Here is a 22,814-nt window from a genome sequence, read left to right on the forward strand (position 1 = left end):
CATTTCATTTTCACCATGTTACAATTCTGTGAGATGGATGGTATTAGTAATAAACAGGTGAACAGGCACTATGAGACTTGTTCAAGTCAGAGAGTTAGTGATCTGTTATTATTAGTTAGTTATCTGTGGTGCCATATCTGGGATATGTCTCCTGGGCTCCACGTCTGGGCTGTCTTTAGCTCAAAAATGTACTTTGAGTGGACTGCACTGCACCCCTCTGTGAGCTCTCACTTAGGTCCTGCCGATGGTCTTTACAGAAACTGATTGAAATCTCAAATGGAATCTACCTGTTACCATTTCTCATCAGTTTGCCACATGTCCTGTTCCACAAGCTCTTCTCAGGAGACAGGAGCCACGAGTGCAACTCTGTCATGTTAATCATTTGATAAACATTTTCCAAGGGAAATGAATATGTTAAACTCCAAATACAGTGTACAAATATGTTGAGTCTATCTAAGGTCTCAGATCCAGAAAGTCGTATGAAAAGAACAAGTGAAACTGTATTTTCCTCTTTTGGAAGCATTAAAGATGTCTTCTTTAATTATTACACTAAAGAGTCTCTAACCAACAACATATGCTTGCTAATAATTTTTGTCTTGCAGGAATATGAATGTTTTCTAATGGGAGGCATTTAAATGCCTTAGTTGAAGATTGATTCAAAGAAAAGCTCTCTTTTGGATTCATCTCAACATCTATCAGGTGGTATTATTTTTCCAATACTCTTTTACGCTATCCTTTGCTTTCGAAAGAGCTTATGTCCAACCTATAATTATTTTCTGCTAATTAGAGTAATTCATGGTTAATTATTCAAAATGATTCCTCTTCAAAATCAAATCCATTTCTTGTCATGACATTAAAAAAAGATACAAATAAAATATTATCAGAATGCAAATTTCTGTCAGAAGGGAATACTTTTTAAAAAATTTTCTTTAAATAGCATTAAAATCTTTTTCCACCAGCAAAGGCTCCATGATTGCCTACTTCAATTAATATGAACTAGAGAAGGGCAACTGAACCATGAAGTGATGACTGTCAATGTTTTTGATAATTACTAAAGATTAGTTATATTGACTATATTGGAGTAAGTAATTTACTATATCCTTAAAGAAGAGTTGTAAAGCAGTAAGACCTAAAAAGGGTAAGGGCGAACAGTGAATATGTGAACTTGAGACCCTGGATGTCTACAGTCGTACTTTGAAGACGTATGCTGCTTTGTGGACTCTCGTGTGGCTGAATCTTCTTTTCCTGGTATTGTCTCAGTCCTGCTACCTCAAGAGGCAGCTCCTTCCCTCTGGTATCTCCTAGAAAGCCCTGGAGCTCCCTCTTTTTCTAAGCGAGGATCATGCTTTGCCTGTATTTGGACCATTACCCCACTTTGATCTCACTCTCCATTTTGTTCTATTCTGATTATTGTATGAAACCCAACTGCCTTTCCTGAGAGGGTAAGGTTCTCCTCTACCTACATTTTTCTTAGGCTATACTTAGTTAAGTTTTCTACATACATTTACCGAGTACCTTCAGTGTGCAAAGTCCTAAAGTTGTATAATTTAAATGAAGCAAGTTGAACATGTCAACTTGTATGCCATAAACAGTTCTATTAGAGTCAAAGGGAATAAAATTATAGATGCATAAATGTAAGCTTAAGAAAAAAAAAAAAAAGATCTTTAGAAATGGCAGCTACTTCTGGGATTCATAAGACCAGAAAAGAAAATAATCTATCTGGGAAATGCCAAAATTGTTGCTAAAGGAAAGCAAACTACTTGTACTTTGATGAGGACTGATTACCACCTTGTTCTTAATCTTCACTGAAACTCCTCAACTTATTTGCCTCCCCCACCCACCAATGGGAATACAGCTCAACTTTTACAATAAAAATTAACTTTAGAAAATTCTTCTTGAGCATCTAGATTTTCCTAAGAGCCATGACGAAAACTAGGAAAACAACACATTTAGATGGTAAGTGACCTTATAATGCCTGTGACAAGGACAGTCATGCTTGCTAAATAGTTCATGAATCCCTTTTCAGTTTCGATGGAGCCACGTGACTTGTTTTGGCTTCTGGATTATGAGATTTACCAGGTGTCAAAGCATTTAACTGCCAATGGGAGGAGACCCTCTAGTGGGCTCTTTCATCACCATGACAACGAGAGACACCATGTGTTAAGATGACTGATTCAAAGATGTAAGTGGCCTTGGTTGCTAATGCTCTTGAGAGTTGCCGGAGCTCCCAGTCACTTTGCAGTCTTCAACATACAAAAGTCATGACATTAATCTGTGCCCTATGTGGTGTAGGAGGGTCTTACGGTACATCTTTCTAATGAATGAAAATGTTCCATATAGGCACATTTCTCTCTAAATGCCAGAGGAAGTTTACACAGGCAGCATAGGGCCATAATTGCAAAACCCCCTTTTTGTGTTTGCAGAAGTAATTCCGTATCTTCCATATTTAGAAATCAGTATGAAAGACTGCATGTTGTTTATTAGGAGGGACTAAAGCTAATCAAACAATGAAAAAAAAAAGTATATACCCAGAGCAATCTACACTTTCAATGCTATCCCGATCAAAATACCAATGACATTTTTCAAAGAACTGGAACAAACAGCCCTTAAATTTGTGTGGAACCAGAAAAGGCCCCGAATCGCCAAGGAATTGTTGAAAAGGAAAAACAAAGCTGGGGGCATCACAATGCCGGATTTCAAGCTGTACTACAAAGCTCTGATCACAAAGACAGCATGGTACTGGCACAAAAACAGACACATAGACCAATGGAACAGAATAGAGAACCCAGAAATGGACCCTCGGCTCTTTGGGCAACTAATCTCATCTGGTGGGAAAAAGACAGTCTCTTCAATAAATGGTGCTGGGAAAATTGGACAGCTACATGCAAAAGAATGAAACTTGACCACTCTCTCACACCATACACAAAGATAAACTCTAAATGGATGAAAGATCTTGATGTGAGACAGGAATCCATGAAAATCCTAGAAGAGAACATAGGCTGCAACCTCTACGACATCGGCCACAGCAACCTTTTTCATGACACATCTCCAAAGGCAAGAGAAACAAAAGATAAAATGAACTTGTGGGACTTCATCAAGATAAAAAGCTTCTGCACAGCCAAGGAAACAGTCAAAACAACTAAGAGGCAGCCCACGGAATGGGAGAAGATATTTGCAAATGATACTACAGATAAAAGACTGGTATCCAAGATCTACAAAGAACTTCTCAAACTCAATACGTGAGAAACAAATAAACAAATCATAAAATGGGCAGAAGATATGAACAGACACTTTTCCAATGAAGACATACAAATGGCTAACAGACACATGAAAAAATGTTCAAAATCATTAGCCATCAGGGAAATTCAAACCAAAACCACACTAAGATACCACCTTACGCCAGTTAGAATGGCAAAAATAGACAAGGCAAGAAACAACAATTGTTGGAGAGGATGTGGAGAAAGGGGATCCCTCCTACATTGTTGGTGGGAATGCAAGTAGGTACAGCCACTCTGGAAAACAGTGTGGAGGTCCCTTAAAAAGTTAAAAATTGAGCTACCCTATGACCCAGCCATTGCACTACTGGGTATTTACCCCAATGATACAGACATAGTGAAGAGAAGGGCCATATGCACCCCAATGTTCATAGCAGCATTGTCCACAATAGCTAAATCGTGGAAGGAACCAATATGCCCTTCAACAGATGACTGGATTAAGAAGCTGTGGTCCATATATACAATGGAATATTACTCAGCTATCAAAAAGAATGATTTCTCAACATTTGCTGCAACATGGATGGCACTGGAGGAGATAATGCTAAGTGAAATAAGTCAAGTGGAGAAAGACAATTATATGGTTTCTCTCATCTATGGAACATAAGAACTAGGAAGATTGGTAGGAGAAGAAAGGGATAAACAAAGGGGGGTAATCAGAAGGGGGAATGAAGCATGAGAGACTATGGACTCTGAGAAACAAACTGAGGGCTTCAGAGGGGACAGGGGTAGGGGAATGGGATAGGCTGGTGATGGGTAGCAAGGAGGGCACGTATTGCATGGTGCACTGGGTGTTATACGCAACTAATGAATCATCGAACTTTACATCAAAAAAAAATAAAAATAAAAAATTTTAAAAAAATTTATATTACTCCGCTTCTATAATTCATTGAACCATACAAGAAAGCAGAATGAAGGTAATAATGGATTTTTAAAAATCTATATGGAAAATTGCTGCGCTATTCAACTCTTTGAAACTGTTGCTAAATTTTGGTATATTTTGGCTTATGTATCAAAAATAGTAATATAATCATTCCTATCTGAATGAATATTCAAAGATTTGAAGAATTTTTATCATGACATTTAAATAAAACATTAAAATATTAAAAATATAAAATTAAAAAATTAAATAATAGATAAATGTTCAATTACAGATTATTCATATATTTGGAGCATTCATTTCAGGATATATTTTGTAGGCTTTTCACATGATAATGTAGAACATCAGCTTTCAGATGGGATACAGTAACAATCATTTATCTGATTAAAAATGGGAAGAGTTATAGCCAAAATGATACAACTGTATGCGTCTGCATAACTATTTTATCTAGACTACAGCCTGATTTCCAAAATTTGAGCACATCCTTTGAATTTTGCATAAGTGAACATGTGAGTTGCTTCAGGGAAAAATAGAGAACTACCCTGAAAAGAAGAATCCATGATAGGACAAGCAATAAAGGATCAGTGAAGACAAAGAAAATGATCGGCATCGCCAACTCATGGCAGCTACATAGAATTGCAGGGAGTGACTTCAGAAGGTGCACGAATTGTTAAGGCAAATGGTCGAAGGAACTTAGTAGGATGGATAGATATTGGAGTATGACTTTCTGTTATGAAAGCAGAGACTTATCTAACTTGAGATGCAGTTATGTTTCACATACAACTTTGTGAGGCTGTATTTTCTTTCTTAGTGTAATTCCAGTTGTTGTTCATGGAACAACTTAAAGGAAATTTAGGTCAGCTGATATATTTTTACTCTCCACATTTGAATCTGAAGCCCAACAATTTCCATTGAGGATTCTCGTAGAACTTCGTTTTAGTTATGTTTTAATAAAGCCTTATTTGTATTGACTTCTGAGGTGGCATGGCATTCCCTTACTGATAAACTGTTTGGGTTTAGTTTTTTTATGGAGAGATTTTAATGTAATATGATAGATTCATCCACTGTTTTTCAGGTTTTATATGCCTGCCTGGAAGCCTTTGATAACTTGCAATAATAAAATGAATTTGACTTTTAGGGTAGACACTCTTGTAATTGGTATTTTTACCAACTCAGGGCGTTTATTTTTCCAAAGAAAAATAAAGTGCATTCTTTCCATCCTTGGGGAATGAAGAGTAACGGAATTGCAATTTACAAAAAAGTTGTGAGAGATTCCATAGTTGCGATGAAAAAAAATCACACAGATCTATTTCTTACTTTAGACATGATCTTTGTATAACTCAAAAAAAGGAATTTTTCCCATATCTTAAATTCATTTACTTTCTGTGTAAAGTAATTAGGGATCAAGGTATAATAAAATAGTTTTAAAAATGTATTAACAGGTAGTAGGTTAGGCTAGTATGGACTAAAAGCCTGCATAGGAAATATTATTTTAACTTTCAAAATTGTATATTTTCAATACTGAAAAATGGGGTTTTGAACACAGAAGTGATTTTGATAAATGACAGAATTCTGCCTAAGGCCACAGTAGAGACAAGAACAAGGAACATAAAAATAGGGAACCTACAAATTAGCATGTTATTATGATTATTCTCTTCTACAGCATTTAAGAACAGTTTTGAAAAGATCCAAAGTCTTCAGCAGTTTAAACTTATTTCTACTGTACCTAACTAGCATGTACTATAACTCAAATGGACAAGGTTGCCTGAGAAATATTGGCACAACTCTTGTATAGCAATGAGGCATTACTGAACAATATTTTTTGGATGATAAACAGTAATGGAAATTTGAGATTGAAATGGCCTTTTCAAGGGAGTAGGTCACACCTACGAAAACACAAGATAGGTATTTAAGTTTGTCTCTCATTCCTGGATATTGAGCTTCTTCAAGTGTTTGTGCGTTAGTCAATTTGACACCTCAAGGATCCCTAATTTTTATGAAGATGTCAGCACGCTGGTAACATTTTTTGAAAGATCTATTTAAAAAAAAAAAGTCTGTATCTTCCTTGCCCCAAGACTGAATATAATTTTTCATGGTAGTTACAGGGCTGATGAAATACTGAATGGGTTGTGGGAGGAGGGGGTGCGTTTGGGGCAGGGTGGAGGAATATGAGGATTCCAATAATTTTCTCCAGTGATAATACTCTGTTTCAATTCTCAAGAAACAAAAGTAATAACTACTACTTAGTAGGCTTTGCTAAAAACTTGAGAAAAGAAAATCACTGAGCCTCGGTTTCTTCATCTGTATGTAAGGGCAATGTCTAGCTCTCAGGTTATCATGGGGGAAAAATTACACAATATATACAAAGCCAGTCCAAGTTAAACTCTATAAAGGTTTAAAATCCACAGGTGTACTTTAACTGAAAAATCCCACATGAGTTTTAACCTGTAGATATATTCCTGATGTGGTGAACACACTAAAGGAAAAAAAATGCTGTATCATTAAGAAAGAAACACTGCCTAATATAGATGTCATCTCTGTCATCAGACTCCGACGCTCCTATACATTGCAACCCTTCAGGACATTCCAGTGTTGCTCTTCCTCCATGTAAGATAGGGTTATGTCCCAATAAACCCATAAACCCATCATAAGTTGAAGCTATTTTAAGTTGAAAATGCATTTAATGAACCTAACCTACTGAACGTCGTAGCTTAGTCTATCCTACCCTAAATGTGCTCAGAACACTCACATTAACCTGCAGTTGGGCAAAACCATCTAACACAAAGTCTATTTTGTAATAAAGTGTTACATATCTCATGTAATCTCTTGAGCACTACCCTGAAAGTCAAAAATGAAATGGCTATATGAGTTCAGAATGGTTGTATCCGTTGTTTACACCCTTGTGCTCGTATGGCTGACTGGGAGCTGGGGCCCAATGCCCGGCATCAGGAGAGAGTAGTGTACCCCTAGCGCTAGCCTGCGAAAAGATCAAACTTCCAAGTGCGAGTTTTTACTGCATGTGTATTGCTTTCGCACCATCAGGAAAGCCCCAAAATTGTTAAGTCAAACTATCATAAATTGGGGACTGTCTGTATATAATCTCAGATGCCTTTGACCCATCACCAGTCGCTGCCACACTCAACTCACATTTTCTTATTGCAAATCTTATTTTTGTGTATTTCTTTTTTTTTTTTTTAAAGATTTTATTTATTTATTTGACAGAGACAGAGACAGCCAGCGAGAGAGGGAACACAAGCAGGGGGAGTGGGAGAGGAAGAAGCTGGCTCATAGCAGAAGAGCCTGATGTGGGGCTCGATCCCATAACGCCAGGATCACGCCCTGAGCTGAAGGCAGACGCTTAACCGCTGTGCCACCCAGGCGCCCCCCCCCCTTTTTTTTTTTTTAAAGAATTTTTGTGTATTTCTAAATTCAGGTTTCAATGGTCAAATAATATCGGACTTGCAAAAAACAAATATAGTTACTAATATAGTCACTCATGGGAAAGAGTAGTTTGACGTTTTTTTTCTGATCTCATTCATATTACTACTTTCATTGCAGCAAAGTTTTAGGTAGGCCTGTAAAATTGTCCTGCTTGTTTCCAGTACTAAAATAAACTTCTGAGGAGTTCATTTCTCTCTCCTGCCTGTATACAAATGTTGTATCGTAAGTATTCCGAGAACAGTCTGTTATCAGTATTGGTGTTTTCTCCTGGAGCTTGTTTCCCTTCTAGTTTCTAAATTTGAGCGTCTTGGAGTTCTCTTAGATTTTTCCCTTTCCATCTACATATTTATATTCATTAAGTCTAATTTATACTTTATTTTTTCTTTTCTTTGGCTCTTTCTTTCCTAGTTTACTGCTAATTTCATTCCAGTGTCCCTCCAGTAATCTTCCACGCAAACTGTGAAAACTCATTTTCCATGAGGGTCCAACAAGGTAGGCAGGTCTCCTTCTTCACCAAATACCTGCTGGCTTTGGGCAGCTGGCTGTGGGAGTATGGGTGGTTTTCTTTGGGCAGAGAAAACCTTGCAGTGGGGATGTCTGGCCTGAGACCTGAATGATGAGAAGGGGTAAGCCTTGAGAAGCGGCGATGGGGGTGCAAGGCTTGATGCGTGTGAGGAAAAGAAGGCTAGCAAACAGGACATGGGCAGTGAGAAGAGAGGCCCAGAGGTGGGAGGGTAGCCAAGTCACACAGGGCCTCATGGAGTCTGCCATTTTTTTTTAAGTATGCTGGAAAATCATGGAGGGATTTTAAGCAAGGGGAATGACAGGATCTGATTTACTTTTTGAATGGTCACTCTGGTTGCTCATAGATGGATGCTGTGGAGATAGAGTCGAGGGAGCCTTCCTAAACACTCCTTCTGCTGAACTTCCTGAAATTCCCTCTCTTACTCACTTGGCTTGTACACATATGCAATCTTGTATTATTCCACTTTAGGTGTGTAGCACACAATTTTACCAAATGCTCCTTGATGGACCCCATATCTTGGCCTCTGTGCTGTCCACTGCACTTGATCAGATGCTTTGCATCCGACAAGTATTCAACAGATAGTACAGTAACTGTTGGTGGAGCCCTAATACATCAACTACCCATCCTAGTGAAACAGAATAAATGAGACCTGAAGAGGTCAGTGTCTCAAGGAGCAGGCCCTGTAGATTAGCTCATCCTAGCAATGGTGAGCAGTCTGAAGACAGGGCTTCTAAGTCTTCTATATTCACCGAACCTTATTTCATGTTGACACCTCATGGGGTTCATCAACATTGCTGGAACTCACTAATAGTTTGTTGAAAATCGCCCAGTGCTACACTTAAGATCTGTGCACGTCATTGTGTGTAAATGTGCCCTCAAAAGAAGAAAAGGAATAAACAAAATTTGCCCTCTAGTTAATGATATGCACACTGGAGTATTAGGGAGAAGTATACTAATGGTTGCATCTGACTTTGAAAAGCACCAAAAAATAAGATGAATTGATATGCATGGGTAGAAAGATGGGTAGGTAGGTAGATTTGTGAAAAGTTGAGCATATTAAAATGGCAGGATCAAAGTGATTCTGTATATAGGGATATGGGTATTTATTATAAAATCATTTCAACTGTTCTATGCATTTCAAACTTTTCATAATAAAATATGGTGAAAAGCCAGTTGAAAGGGATAACTAAAAAAGATCAACAAAATGCTTAAGTTTATCGTTCTGTATGTCCAATTTTATGTATCTGAGCTTTCAGGAAATCTTCCAATCCTTACACAGGATACAGATTTTGCCCATTTATTTATGACTTTGAAGAGCGCCCCAAGAAGTGGTGTAATCAATTCAACTCCCTATGGCTTCCTAAGTTAACAATTTGGGTTATATTCACCTATATTTTCTAAATGATGGCTATAAATTTTCCAATCTATAAAAACTAGAAAATAAAGCTAAAACATTGAATCATTATTAAAATGAGTGTTTTGTGATACTTAATATAATTAATACGAATAATTCCATATTACTTATTGGGCAGTATAGTCTTGCCTTAGCGTTTCATTAGGAGTGACAGCAAAAAGTACAATCAGCAGTCTCTCCCTGACCCTCTCCCCACCCTCTCTCCTAACCTCTCGTTCTTTCTCCCTCCCTCCGCCTCCCTGGCTCCCTTTTCCCCATCTCTTTTTTCGGAGGCAGAGACACTGCATAGCTTGGGTAAGCATGGCATTTAAATGGCAGGGGATATGATAGACACTACTTCAAGATTAAAGTTCCATAACTAGTTTTGTCTTTTTTTTTAGAATGAAATTTCCAACAATCTGAAGCACTATTGTGCATACCACATAACATCACATAACAGCACAACTTTTGGGTTCCACCTTCTTTATCATTTTTCTAGACAGTTTATTTTAACGTACTGCTTTTGTGAATGATTTAAATGGAAAAAAAAACTGTTCCTTAGTTTTTCTTTTCAAACAACAGAATGCACATTCTCACATTCACACTTTTTAACTCTAGGAAAAATGAATAGAATGTCTATCCAAAGTATACTTTCAACTTTCAGTTTGTATTTCAGACAATCGATATCTTTAAAGGAGACTTGAAGCGACAGCCCAAAACTATCCCTGCTTCCACTGGGCCAACCTATGGATAATGTTGGAAGTCAGTGGAAGCCTTACATTTCTGAAAGGTGTGCCCAGGTGTCAATAAATATGAGAAATGGGCTCAGAGCTGTGTGTAATTGAATAGGTTGCATGCATTTTAAGGCAGTCTTACAGGAACACATTGAGAGATCTGGCATTCTTAAAATCGAGCATATGTCATATCAACATTCCTAGTACAAAGTATTTTGTTACTGTTTCTGTGCTCTAAATAGCCCCATGCAAAGGCACATCATTGAACCAAAGCATATGGAGGCGGCTACTCAGTTATGCTGAGCTATGCTACAGTATCAGTTTGCTACTGCCTTACTCACCTTTTTCTACACATTTGCCAATGGAAATTTCTGCTCGGAAATTATACCGTAGCAAAGAAAGAAGTAAATACACGAGGGTGGATTCCATTTCTCAAGACATATCAGTATGAACCAGCGCTAATGTCTGTTTCCTGCTGAATCAATAAAACAGATGCACCTATGCCTTAAGGAAACAGTAACTCTTTAAATTGCCCTTTATATTTACAATTACCTAATTACTTTATTTTGCCAAAAATAAAGGTCATTAAAATCATCTTGAAGCTTCCCTTAAATTTCAGAAGTAGCCTGCAAGTTGTACAGTCTTTAACTATGTTCCATTTAACACATTTAATAGATGTAAAAGCTCACAAGTGATGATATAAAGGATAATTTACGCTTGCAATGCATTTTTGTCCAATTAATAGATTGCCTGCGTGTTGCATATTTTGCATGACAAAAGAGCAGAATATTAAACTGCCATTCATAATGAAAATGCACTTTGCAAATTAAAAGTGCCGAAACAGAAATTTTTCACCCTGTTTAGGAAATAAACAGTCCTTAACCAATTAAACTGCATTGTAATAATTCTATGATTTATTGCAAGTTGTTTAACTTTCAAAACTCGGCTAACCCATATTAAGGTCACAATCCATCATGTCTTGCTTGGAAAGCCAGCAAATAATGGCTGTTGTATTAGCTGCTTTTGATGATAGTATGAAAGAAGTATTAGCACTTGTCAACAAAACTGCTTACAACATAACATTAGCATGCATGGGCTGCTGTACCTATTTATTATTCTGGCAGCTTCACACATATTGTTACAAGCTTATAAAACATTTTGTCGGGTGGAAACCGAATGTACACTGTTTGGTTTTCTGATAGACTGGCAGCATAAATGTCTGGGCTGACTTAGTTTAGTTTAAGTGTAAATAGAGACACAAATTCTTCAACCTGTTCTCTTATTGATACTGAAAAGTGCTGAATTATTCAGCATCCAACTCTTCTGTTTGTGTCTATCACAGTTATCAATTACCCATCAGTCTTCTTGTCAAAACAGAATGGATTAATCTGGCTGAAAATAAGACAAATAAATGGATACTATAACAGGGGTGCGGGGTTGCCAGACTGTCAAAGGGAAATCCAGGCAGTGACATTTGCCGTCAAAAATGGGATCTCTGGCTTAAGTGAGCAAATGATTCCCCTTTGCGAGCCAAGAATGCACTTAGCTCACCGTAAGTAAATTAATCTGCCTTCTTTGACTGCTAATGCATTAGCACTGAGGTAATAGTTCAATTGCTGAAATTCCTTTATGCTTAAATAATTTTGGTCATCATTATTGTTTCTCAAGGAAATGCAGATACTTTATCTTGGTGAGGAGAGGGCTGCTGGGTAAATAAATGAGCCCGTTTAACAATGAAGTTATTGCTGATAGTTTTGTGCCACTTCATAGCTCTCGGCTCATGTGATACCAAGTAACTCTTTGCACAGATGGCTGGTGGAACCCATCCAGCATCTGCAAAGTCCATCCCTGTTTTCTTTCCCAAACATTTTATTTGGAAATCTTGTTTGGCAAACTTCCTGAGACTCTGCCTAGCTGTTCAAAGTACATATTCCAATCTATCTCATTTGGCCCTTCTATAAAAAAAAAGCCAGCAAAGTGCCTTCTGATTTGGCACAAAAAAATGCAGCCACAGACTGAAGCAAGTTTTAGGTTCCTGGCCAAAAATTTACAAGAATGTTATCTTAGATGCTTCCATACTGGACTGTTTTACATAGTCATCATTAACATCTAAAGCCTTCACATCATGACAGGATCAAAACCCCCCAATCTGTATCAACCGATAGCTTTACTTTGCCAGAAGTTCCCTCTCGTTCTCATTTTCCCAGACATTTGTATCCTAACTAGTGTGGACGCGGTTCTTTCTTACACTGTGGGATGGTGAGGTATTTAAGGAGAGCTACCTGCTACAAAATGGTTCCATCCACTTCATGAATGAACAGATTATTTTTGAATGAAATCATCATCTTTTTGTGTTTCTTTTTCCAATAGATGGTGTAAAGCATTTAAGCATTTAAAAACCAAAATCAAAAACCCTTCCTATATTTGGGGAGTTCAAAAGAGGTCACCCTAATAATTACATTCTAAGTACAACTTTCTCAATTCTCTTAAAGACTTTGACAGACTGGAAATTTTGGTCTCACATTCCCAGAACATTACCTCAAATTTCTCCTCAATGTAAATCAGTTTCCCAGAACTGCAGCATTTAAGGGAAATGCACAAATTGGCCTGGTCGCCACTCATCTTTGCTAAATCTCATTCGCTTGGTATATAATCCCAAAACTACTTCATGGAAGGCAGCTGGTAAACATGTGCAAACACTGAACCTTCTCCTGAAATGAGACAGTATTTTTGTTGCCAGTCAATTTATCATTTTACTTTGTCACTCCTGACCTTCTTCTCTTTTTAAATATGTAACTCCCTTATAGGCAAAAGTAGTGTTGTATAAAATTTCACATGGCCAAAAAGTGTTTCCAAAATTATAATTTTTTCCCTTAGGATTAATTCTTTGCAATATTAGTGGCTAAGTTAATTGACAGGTGTATATAATGAACTTACTTCCAAATTCTAGATGTCATTTCCCATTCTTTGAGGAACTTTTCAAAATGTATCTGCCATTTCAGATCCAAGTTGTCCAAGCCTAGACCTTCTCTCCCACTGGTTCCCCATCCCCGTTTTTTAAAAAGATTTCATTTATTTGAGAGAGAGAGAAAGACCAGGGGGAGAAGCAGAGGGAGAGGGAGAGCAGACTCCTCGCTGAGCAGGGAGTCCAATGTGGAGCTCAATCTCAGGACCCCGAGATCATGACCTGAGCTGAAGTCAGACACTTAACTGACTGAGCCACCCAGGTGCCCGCACTGGTTCCCTTTTACCAAAATCCTCCATCGGTTGCTAAGCCCTACCCAGTCCACCTTTACCATGTCTGTTATTTTCCCTTCAATTATGACTGTCACTGTGCTTTTGTAGTCCCTCCTGATTCATTCATACATTCATGCATGCACCAGTTCATTTATTCAACAGCTCTCTGAGAGCCAAACATGAGTGGTTTCTCTACCTCAAGTCTTTCCAACACACCTCCCACTCTGGCCACCTGCCTGCAGCCTGAAATACCCTCTGCCGTCCTACCCAGCCTTTAAATCTCAGTTCAAGTGCAACCTCTTTGCACATGTTTTTAATTACTTCACCCACACGTTATTTCTTACTTCTTCAAGTCTCTTAAGCATTTTCCTATCTCCCTTATCACAACGTGGTCGAATTCCTACCTCTGCCACTGAGTAGCTGTGTGACTGTGGGAAATTATATAACCAACTGAAGCCTCAGTTTCTCCTCTAAAATCAGAGATACTATTACTCCATAGGGTGTGAAGTTAAATGAAATAACGCACGTAACATACTTAGAACAATGCCAGTGTATATATATGATTGCACGCAGCAAGGAGTTAAAAGTATTTGTTGTAACATCTGTGTGTTGAGAGAGAAGCATTTTAATTGCCTTTGGTGTTCCTGAGGTCCTTAAAACTCCATTTACATACTTTCCCAGGTGGTGGGCCTGGGCATCCAATTCTGGGCTGATCACTCTGGAGTCATGCTGCCCGTGGTGGTATCCTAGCCCTTTTTCTCTTCATTTTCTCTTTTTTTAATGCGAAGTCGGGCAGTTAAAAGTTTCTATACCTCATAGATGATTGTTAAGATTAGCTGAAAATAAAAGGCTTAGCAGTGCCTGATCCACAGCAAGACCTCGCAAGTGTAGCTTGTCATTCCCTAGAGGGGTTTCAGAATGTTCCTTGATCTACTTCTAGGTGGTGAGAAAGGACCATCAGAATGAATGCATAATTCCCTGAATTATTGTCACCCCCTACCAGAAGGCTTCCTGAATAACACTTCTGAAAGCGGTCTATCATGGATCTCCTAGACTGACTAAATACTACCAAATTATATCACTCCCCAAACAGAGGGTGATTCACATTCTCCCTCTACTGGGACATCGGCCCCTCTTTTCCAGCTTTCGGAGTGCTTCCAAATCATCTCCTCTCCTCTGAATTGTACCACCTCATCTTCCCCTAAAATGTATCATTTATCCTCTAACACTTCAATTATGGTCCTCCCGGGTCCACAAACTCTCAAGGAGGCCATTCGTCCTGGCCTTGTATCTTTCCTCATGTTGATCACTCCCTTCCCTGCCCCACACATCTAGAAACATCTGCCCTATTGCTAGCCATCTTCCATCCTTGTAAGTTTAAGAAGCTTGCCTCTGCCACAGACTTTCTGACTAACTTAGTCCTCAAAGATCTCTCTCTCATCTAAATGAAGCATTTAGAGATTTTACCAACTTAGCTATTAATTACAAATTGTCTTGCAGCATTTGCTGTGTGTTTGCCTCTCCAGGGGTATTTCGCTAAGCTTCCTAGCGTTCTTTTTCTTGGTTAATCCACAAAGCTCTCTGGATAATCTTCCTGGTCTGCCACAGAAACCATGCCATTTGTCTTGCAACTGTCCTTGCTATTGGCCAAATCTATTTTTATGTACCAGGAAGAATTTTCCCTCCTTCCAAACTGTACTTCTGCCACTTCTGAGGATCAATGACATCTGTATTCTACAGCCAGCCCTACCTGATGAAGGCAGCCCTATGCTGTGTGGAAGCACACACTTCAAGATATTGCAGTTTGAGTTTGAATCTTGGTTTTGCCACTTGCTAACCAGGTGACCTCGGGCAAGTCACTTTTCTGAGCCTCAGTTTCATTCAATATAAAAATAGTTAACTAGCTCACAGAAAAAAAAAATATGAGGAATATAGGAGATAAATAACATAAAGTGCCTGACAAATTATAGGGAGTACATTTTAAATACCTCGCCCCTCCAATTAATATGAAATCATATTAACACTGTCTACAATGTATCCTTACTTTATATACACCTCGACACAATCATGATTATCTAGAGATTTATACCTATGTTGAGTACTTATCCATGCATTTAACATCCCTTATCAAACAATTAGATGTTCAAGAGTAGGATGCAGACTAATCTTAGTATCTGTAAACTGAAAACTAAGTGCTTTGTCATGAAAGATGTTGAAGCCATAACTTACTAGTTGTTCAAAGCTGATTAACATTGGAAATTACCTTTCAAATGAAACACTGGTCTCTTTTCTCCCTCACATTTAAGGCAATTGAAGGCCAAAGGCTAAAAAGTCCCTCGATTAAGGATAAAATGCAGAGTGGAAGTACCATGCACATGGCTTGCCTTCCCATTTTTGCATTCTAGAAATGTATTCCAAGATAACGAGGCAGTGTTTTGCAAGGTATCTAATGAAAATATCCTTTAGAGCAGTCACAATTACCATGCCGAAATGAGTCTCATAACTGAAAATCACCTCCAAATTTTTAATAATTCCCTCAGCAAACACTTGTTCTGGTTGGATGTATCCAGACTTTGGTTGAGAAATGAATGGTTTAAAACAAAAACGTGCTTTAAGTAGAATTTCTGAGTAGAGCAATCACAATAAAATGTCAGATTCTAAGGTTTGAAGAGAAAGCTAATTTGAACCGATTTTCTTTCTTTTTTACTTTGTGAGGACAGTCTAAATGGCTCGACCTAGTCTGTTCATTGACATGTCTCTCTCTAGCTACGAATATTTTCATCTTTCCAGGGTACAATCCAACCTCTGAGTCAGAGTTAGCATGAGGGGTTAAGCTACCTCTATGGGCAGGATACAGAGATAGAGAAAAGTCTAAAACTTGACGTGACTAATGTATGACTGAAATGACAGTCTATCACATATGGTGGTAAATACAATTTCTACCTTCATGGATCCATCCTTGAGTATTAAAGAAGTCTTGAGAAACCACAACTCTTCCCATTGGCTTTTGGGAGAAGGGGAGGCAGGGAAAATTTTTACTGCTCCCCCTTAAACTCTTATTAGATGGCTGCCGAGAAGTTCTGACTCAGCAACTTCCCAAGTCAGCCAGTCCTTTAAAAAGGTTTCAGTGTGACCAACACAGATTTATAATCAGTCTTCTGTTTGGAAAGCCCAAGCTTTAGAGAAACTGAGTGAATAATGTCAAAATAATTGTATTTCAGTTCAACAATCAGATTTTCTCCCATATATAAAAAAACAGTCCCGGGGAACAATTTTCAGCATTTTATTGTTTTGATGGGACAAAGTATAAGGTTATCATAATAACAGTGAGCTACTTTTTCTCCTTCTGAAAGGAAGAATTACAGCAAAGTATTTTCCTAAGTGGCAGGGTGGACCAGAGCTTCTCTGTCCTGTGTATGAAGTGTCTAGTCTCAGAAGTGAGATTCCCAGAGCAACAATTTCTATCATGTTGTGAAAGAGGTTAAAAATTTCTTTTGTCACAGAGTATTAGCACTGACAAGCTTATTAGAGCAAACCAAGCCCCCTCTACTCCTTCCCTCCGGCTAATTCACCACACCTGAATGGGGTTTCAGGGACGAGGGCGGCAGGTGGGATGCAAATAGTAAATAAGTAAATGAAACTCCATAGCAATTCTCTTGAACTTGAAAAATGTTCCATACTTATTACTTTATTTTTACAGTAACTGTCTTCTTCATTCATAAGTACCCCAGTAGAACTTTGCCATTTTGATGATCACTTCAACATAACAGATGTGTATGGCAAATGTTAGTTATCTCACAAAATCCCCATACCTGTTCTGTAAGTGAAGTATTAATGTTTTTATATCGGAGCAAAACTGAGGCTCAGAGAGTTTAAGTGACTTGCCCAAGGTCACACAGTTAGCAAGTAGCAAAACCAAGATTCAAACCCAAAACTCTGAGACACCACAGTCCGTGCCCCTTCCATATAGTGTCATGCCGCCTCAACTGGGGAAGGCTGGCTGTAGAAGAAAGAGGTCATTGATTCTAAGAAGTGGCAGAAACACAGTTTAGAAGGAATTTGATCATTTCCTCTGGTCTGTTTCTCCCCTCCTCTCCTATCTGTCTTTATCTTCCTCGCCTCTTCATTTTCCCCATCTTTATTTCCGCCATCTTCATAGTTAAATAAGACGGCTTGTTCTTGAGGTAGAGAACGGTGGCAAATGCATGCAGTTTCTTAATTTGTGGAACACAGGGGGGGCTCCTGAATGGACCCTGACTCAAAAAAACAAACAAGAAACCAAAAAGCCCCAAAAACCCAAAACAACTTTCCATTCACCTGCCATAGTTGCTGAAATTCCCATCATTAGAGAGTTACTTCTTTGGATTAGGTGCACTTTGTCTCTAAAAGTTGTCTTGGAACACGCAAGGCTAGCATGCTATTTATAATTTTCCCCAATATTTATGTACCCATTGTAATCCATCATAGAACATGCAACTTTTGGTTGGTAATAAAACAGCACGAAAGGTTCAGACAAGTCCTCTGTAGCAGAGAACAGAACAAGTAGTTGAGGAAAGCATTTTTGGTAAGCTACTAAGAACATACCTTATAATTCCACTGCTGACTCAAAAAAAGTGCAGATAGTTTCAAAATGTTTGAGCGTGGATCAATGTGTAGGAGATTTTCGAAAACCAAAGAAAGCAATAAAATGCCAGAACTGGAAGATGCGAGTGGAAGAACCATGAACTACTGGATTTTAGTGTTTTGCCAAAATGCAAAAGAATAACAGGTAAGAAGCAACCAGATAATGATTATTTAAAATCAATAACCTTCCCCAAAGAAAAGTTAAGAAGCGAACCACAAAAGATTCTCATTATAGAATATATTTTGAGAATTTGTCAGCTGTAATTATAAAATCACCTCTCTGTCCTGACCAGAGAAATCCTGAAATGACACAAACCCCTGCTGGCCAGATTCTATCACGTGACCCTGGAATGACACTGTGCCTGTAATCATTGGGTAAACCAGCAGGGCCATCAACAAACGTAAACAGATTGGTCTCCAGGAAGGGTGAGCAGTGAGGAAAGGAACGGCCTCGGCCAAAGCTCTGGAACCTGTTGCAGCTCTGAACGACGGCCTGGACTCGGGCCATCACACAGTAATTCCTGGCAGCTCACCACCCGCTCTAATGCAGATTGTGGCCGCAAGTGGCTGTGAGGCAGTAGGCTCCGTGACTGGGGTGGGGGGTTGCCGCCTGGCAGAAAGGCTCTGCTGCCCTGGGGCTTCACCTCTAAGGAGGCCCACGGGCACAGGCCTGACAGCAGAGCGCAGCGGGTTGCACTAATAACAGCCCTGTGCCGGATGTGCTTCCCTCTGTTAAATAAACACTGCAGGAGTTACAGGGGTTGTAAGATCTCTGTAGTACGTTCTGAAATAAGGCTGCAATTTCAGTACGCTACAAACCATTGAAATTGCCACTTTCTAGGTCAAAAAATGGTTGATTATCGGTGATTTCATATGACTTGACCTCATTGTTAACTGGTCATGCAGATTTGGTATCACAGTGTAACTGTGGGAAGGAAACAAGAATTCAAGTGTGATCACTAAATGCCTTGGTTTTTTTTTTTTTCCCCAAGGAAACCCTTTTGGTTTAAGGAGAAGGCAAATTCCTTTTAGCTGCAATTAGTATTTGTGGAATATCTAATCACACGGTGCTGTGAAGTATACAATACACAAAAGAGACCAACATTACCCTTGAGAAATTTATCTGTATGTGAGGATTTGGCTAAATATAGAACAAAAACAGCATTTCCATTTTCTACATTGCAGACAGAAATGGCTATAGTGTAAAGTGCAACTAATCTTTCATAAACTATACTGATGCCAGTACCACACACTCAGAAATATCAATTACTGGCCTTATTTTTTATGCACACCTGCCCCTCCCCCCAATGAACACACTCCCACCTCCCACCCATCCCCCCCTACACCCCCCTGCACATACTCTATTAGTTTTCTTTCTAGGACCGGCTAGATAATTGGCAGGGACAACACAAGACCTTGTTTAAATATTATTAAGAATTTCAAGATGGTGACAGGAGAGCATTAAACTGAGCCCTTCTAAGCATGGAACCCTGTGTCACTACCCAGGTTGTGTGGCCATGAAGCAATCTTGCTGCTCTCAGTTTCTTACAAATGCCTATGCCTGGCTCATTCTACCCCAGGGCTCCGGCACTTGCTATTCTCTCTGCTTGAAATGCTCTTCTCATGGCTAAGGTCTCAGCAAAAAAGCTTCCTCCTCAAAGAAGTTTTCCCTGACAACTCTATCTAAAGAAGCTCCTTTTTATGTCATTTTCTGAATATTATTTTGCTTTCTTTCCATTACTTCCCTGTTATGTCCTCGCTAATTTACTTATGGATTTATGTACTGTCTTGCTTCCATGCACCGGGATATAAACTCCACAAGAGAAGTGACTTTATCTCGTTCACTTCCTCTTGTTCATATGACTCCTCAAACAGTACTTGGTACATAGTAGGTGTCCGCTAAATATGTTTCTGCTGAATAAATGAACAAACTAAACTATTTACAAAATATTTCTAATTTGTCAAAAAGCTTCGCTGATCTTCAAGTATTTATGTTCCAACAGACTTAGCTAATCCACATGCATGAATCCAAAGACAAGAACGAACCAATAATGAAATTCAAAATGCCATCTAATGCAATGCATCAAAAGTGGAACACTCATTCAGTTATGATTATTAAGTGATTTATCTTTACGAATCATACTACATTCTAAAGGTCAACCAGCTATTAGAGTTAAATCTGCTATGGATCTCATATCTTAAAAGTTTTTAAGTAAAAGTGAAAAGTAGACATATATTAAAATGTTGACAGAGGGGCACCTGGGTGGCTCAGTCAATTAAGCATTCAACTCTTGGTTTTGGCTCAGGTCATGACCTCGGGGTTGTGGGATCGAGCTCAGGACTGGGCTCTGTACTTGGTGTGGAGTCGGCTTGAGATTCTCTCTCTCTCTCTCCCTCGTCTTCTACCCCACCCCCCGCTCATGCATACTCTCTCTCTAAAAGAAATAAATAAATCTTTTAAAAAATGTTGACAGAAAACATCTCATAGAATAATTTCTAAGAAAATATGGTAATTTTTTACTGCAACTGTGCTTGTTGGTAATAGGATATAATTAAGTCATTATTAAACACTTTATTAGAAAGCTGAATGCAGCCATAATTTTTTCACAAAGCTAATATTCAATCTAGAATAGCTAAATACAACAACAAAAAAATTAAAATGATTATAAAAGGTCATAAAAACTAGGACTCTGACCCCTTACAGGAACTGTGATCCTGAAAATAACCTTAGTTGAATTAACTGGGAGCTCATGTTAGATTATAAAGCCTCTTGTAACCTACTTATTTAATTATATCTTCTGAATTTAAGGGTCAAAGAGAGTGGCCCCCTTAGTCTCGACTTCACTTTCCATGGTCCGGTTGGTTCTGCCTAGAGTTGGTTACTGCATGCGAATCATCCTTCTTGGTGGTTTCATCGTTTCCAGCCACAACCAGAAATTAACAAAACAATTTATAAGCACTGACTGTTGAAGACATTCCTACATGTCCAACGAGATACGCAATGCAAGCTAAATAGCAGAGCATTTGCAATTTAAAATATAATTTTCCATAATGAAAATGTAAAGCAGTCGTTCTGTTTTATTCAGTATGGCAGGTTAGGAATCCCCGTGAAGCGACATTGAAGCAAAGAGTAGATTAATCATTTAATTTGGTTCGGAACTATGCAATGGGGCACCACAACCTTTTATTCCGTAACCAGCGGCTGACCCTAACGTGAATGAACCAATTAGACATCTCTATTTAATTGTTGGGTGACCCATCTAAAACTCTCTAGGAATTTTCATTTTAAACAACACTCAACAGTCTGAAAGAATCCTAGTTATCCCCCTGGTGGAGGTGGTTGATTTGATAGAAGCACACAAAGGAGCTCAGCAAACGGGGGGAAGAAACTGCAAGATCATTTTAGACTGTGTTCTGTAAAAGAACATCTTAATATAATGAGCCTTTTTCCAGTCTCCCTTGGCGGAGCATCAGCCCTCTCAGATAACCCCACACAAAGCAAATACCATCCGTCTGAAGTTACATTTGCTCCTTGTTATCACAACGTATGCCACTTAATTCATTATTCAACGAATTCACTTTCTTGTTTATTAGATGCAAGGTAGCCGCTTATCCCTAAAGGCCATGTATGCAAAAGACTGCTTGTAATCCTGTCACTTCAAACCTCTCTAGGCTCTTACATTGCTTCCGGAATTAGGAGGAAAGAAGCAAACAATTTAGATTTATTCCTGATGATATTAAATCTGTACATGATGAAAGAAATAAGAAAGAAATGCGAACCTGAGATTTGTCGGAGAGTGGCTTCAGATGTTATCTTTACATGTAAAAGTTAGTATATTCCCTCGCTTCCCATAATAAACACCTTGAATTATTCTTCCTACATTAAAGAGGAATAAATTAAATGCATTTTTTTTTTTTTTTTGGTACAGGTTGCCTGCAAAAAAAGGTAATATATCCCATCAACTTCATTTCAAAGATGCAGGCCAGCTCAAATCACGCGCTGAAAACAGATACTAACATACTTTACAATCTGATACCTGATGTGTCAAGGCTTTGGAGCACCATTCTTTAAGTGTATTTAAGTTTGGGTTAAAAAAAATGCATTGAAAATGGTTTTCAACTTTTTCAATATGGGTATTTTAAGATTTTTTTTGGTTGTCAATAAAAAGATGTGATAAGCATATTCTGAAAAATATAAGACAATATAACTGAACTCTTCACACAATATAGTATAATGGTCAGAGATATTTCAATTTGATTTGGTAATCTTACGCTATTAGAATCATTAAAATGTAAACGAATTACTGAATTAAGCAACTTACACTGCACTCTTAGCACAATTAATATTGCATAAAATTATCTGCATAATTATACACAGTATGTTTACATAAAACATCCAGGAAAAAGCTACAAATCAGGCTGAGTGTAAAATATTTTAAGCTGTATGCTGAAGTCGTCTAAATATGGAAATCTAAGTGGCTGTTTCAGTATTGGTGCTTTACGTAACTGAAGACAGTTCTAAATTTCATGCTTTACTTACTTAAATGCTAAATAACTCTATACTTATTTTTTTTAATTCTCATAAATAAATATATGAAATATATCTAGACTGAATGTATTTTGAACCTGAGTGCATTATTCGCCAAACTGAAGAGGCATTTACTTTCTTCAATTAATTTGCATTTGTGAGGTAACTACTAGGGATTCA

At 38.3% G+C, this 22,814-nt stretch overlaps 1 protein-coding gene and 2 long non-coding RNA genes across 7 annotated transcripts in view; 2 read left to right on the forward strand and 1 right to left on the reverse strand.

Annotated features, from left to right (window-relative positions):
- The window catches only part of LOC113255092 (uncharacterized), an 89,146-nt gene extending 85,012 nt beyond the window's left edge, over positions 1 to 4,134 (forward strand). For 2 of the 3 annotated variants that reach the window (XR_007190472.2, XR_008957653.1), the window contains one exon: positions 603 to 4,134. This is a non-coding gene — a long non-coding RNA (uncharacterized LOC113255092). The remainder of the gene's footprint in view (positions 1 to 602) is intronic. The other variant, XR_008957654.1, reaches the window with a different exon arrangement.
- KIAA0825 (KIAA0825 ortholog) overlaps positions 1 to 22,814 on the reverse strand; it is a 376,584-nt gene that overhangs the window by 64,041 nt on the left and 289,729 nt on the right. The gene's annotated exons all lie outside the window — the stretch shown is intronic.
- On the forward strand, positions 4,453 to 22,717 carry LOC130542809 (uncharacterized). Its single transcript, XR_008957655.1, has 2 exons — positions 4,453 to 21,934; positions 22,036 to 22,717. It is a non-coding gene; the product is annotated as an uncharacterized LOC130542809 (long non-coding RNA).

Source organism: Ursus arctos, unplaced genomic scaffold, assembly GCF_023065955.2.
Source record: "Ursus arctos isolate Adak ecotype North America unplaced genomic scaffold, UrsArc2.0 scaffold_5, whole genome shotgun sequence".
Lineage (NCBI taxonomy): Eukaryota > Metazoa > Chordata > Mammalia > Carnivora > Ursidae > Ursus > Ursus arctos.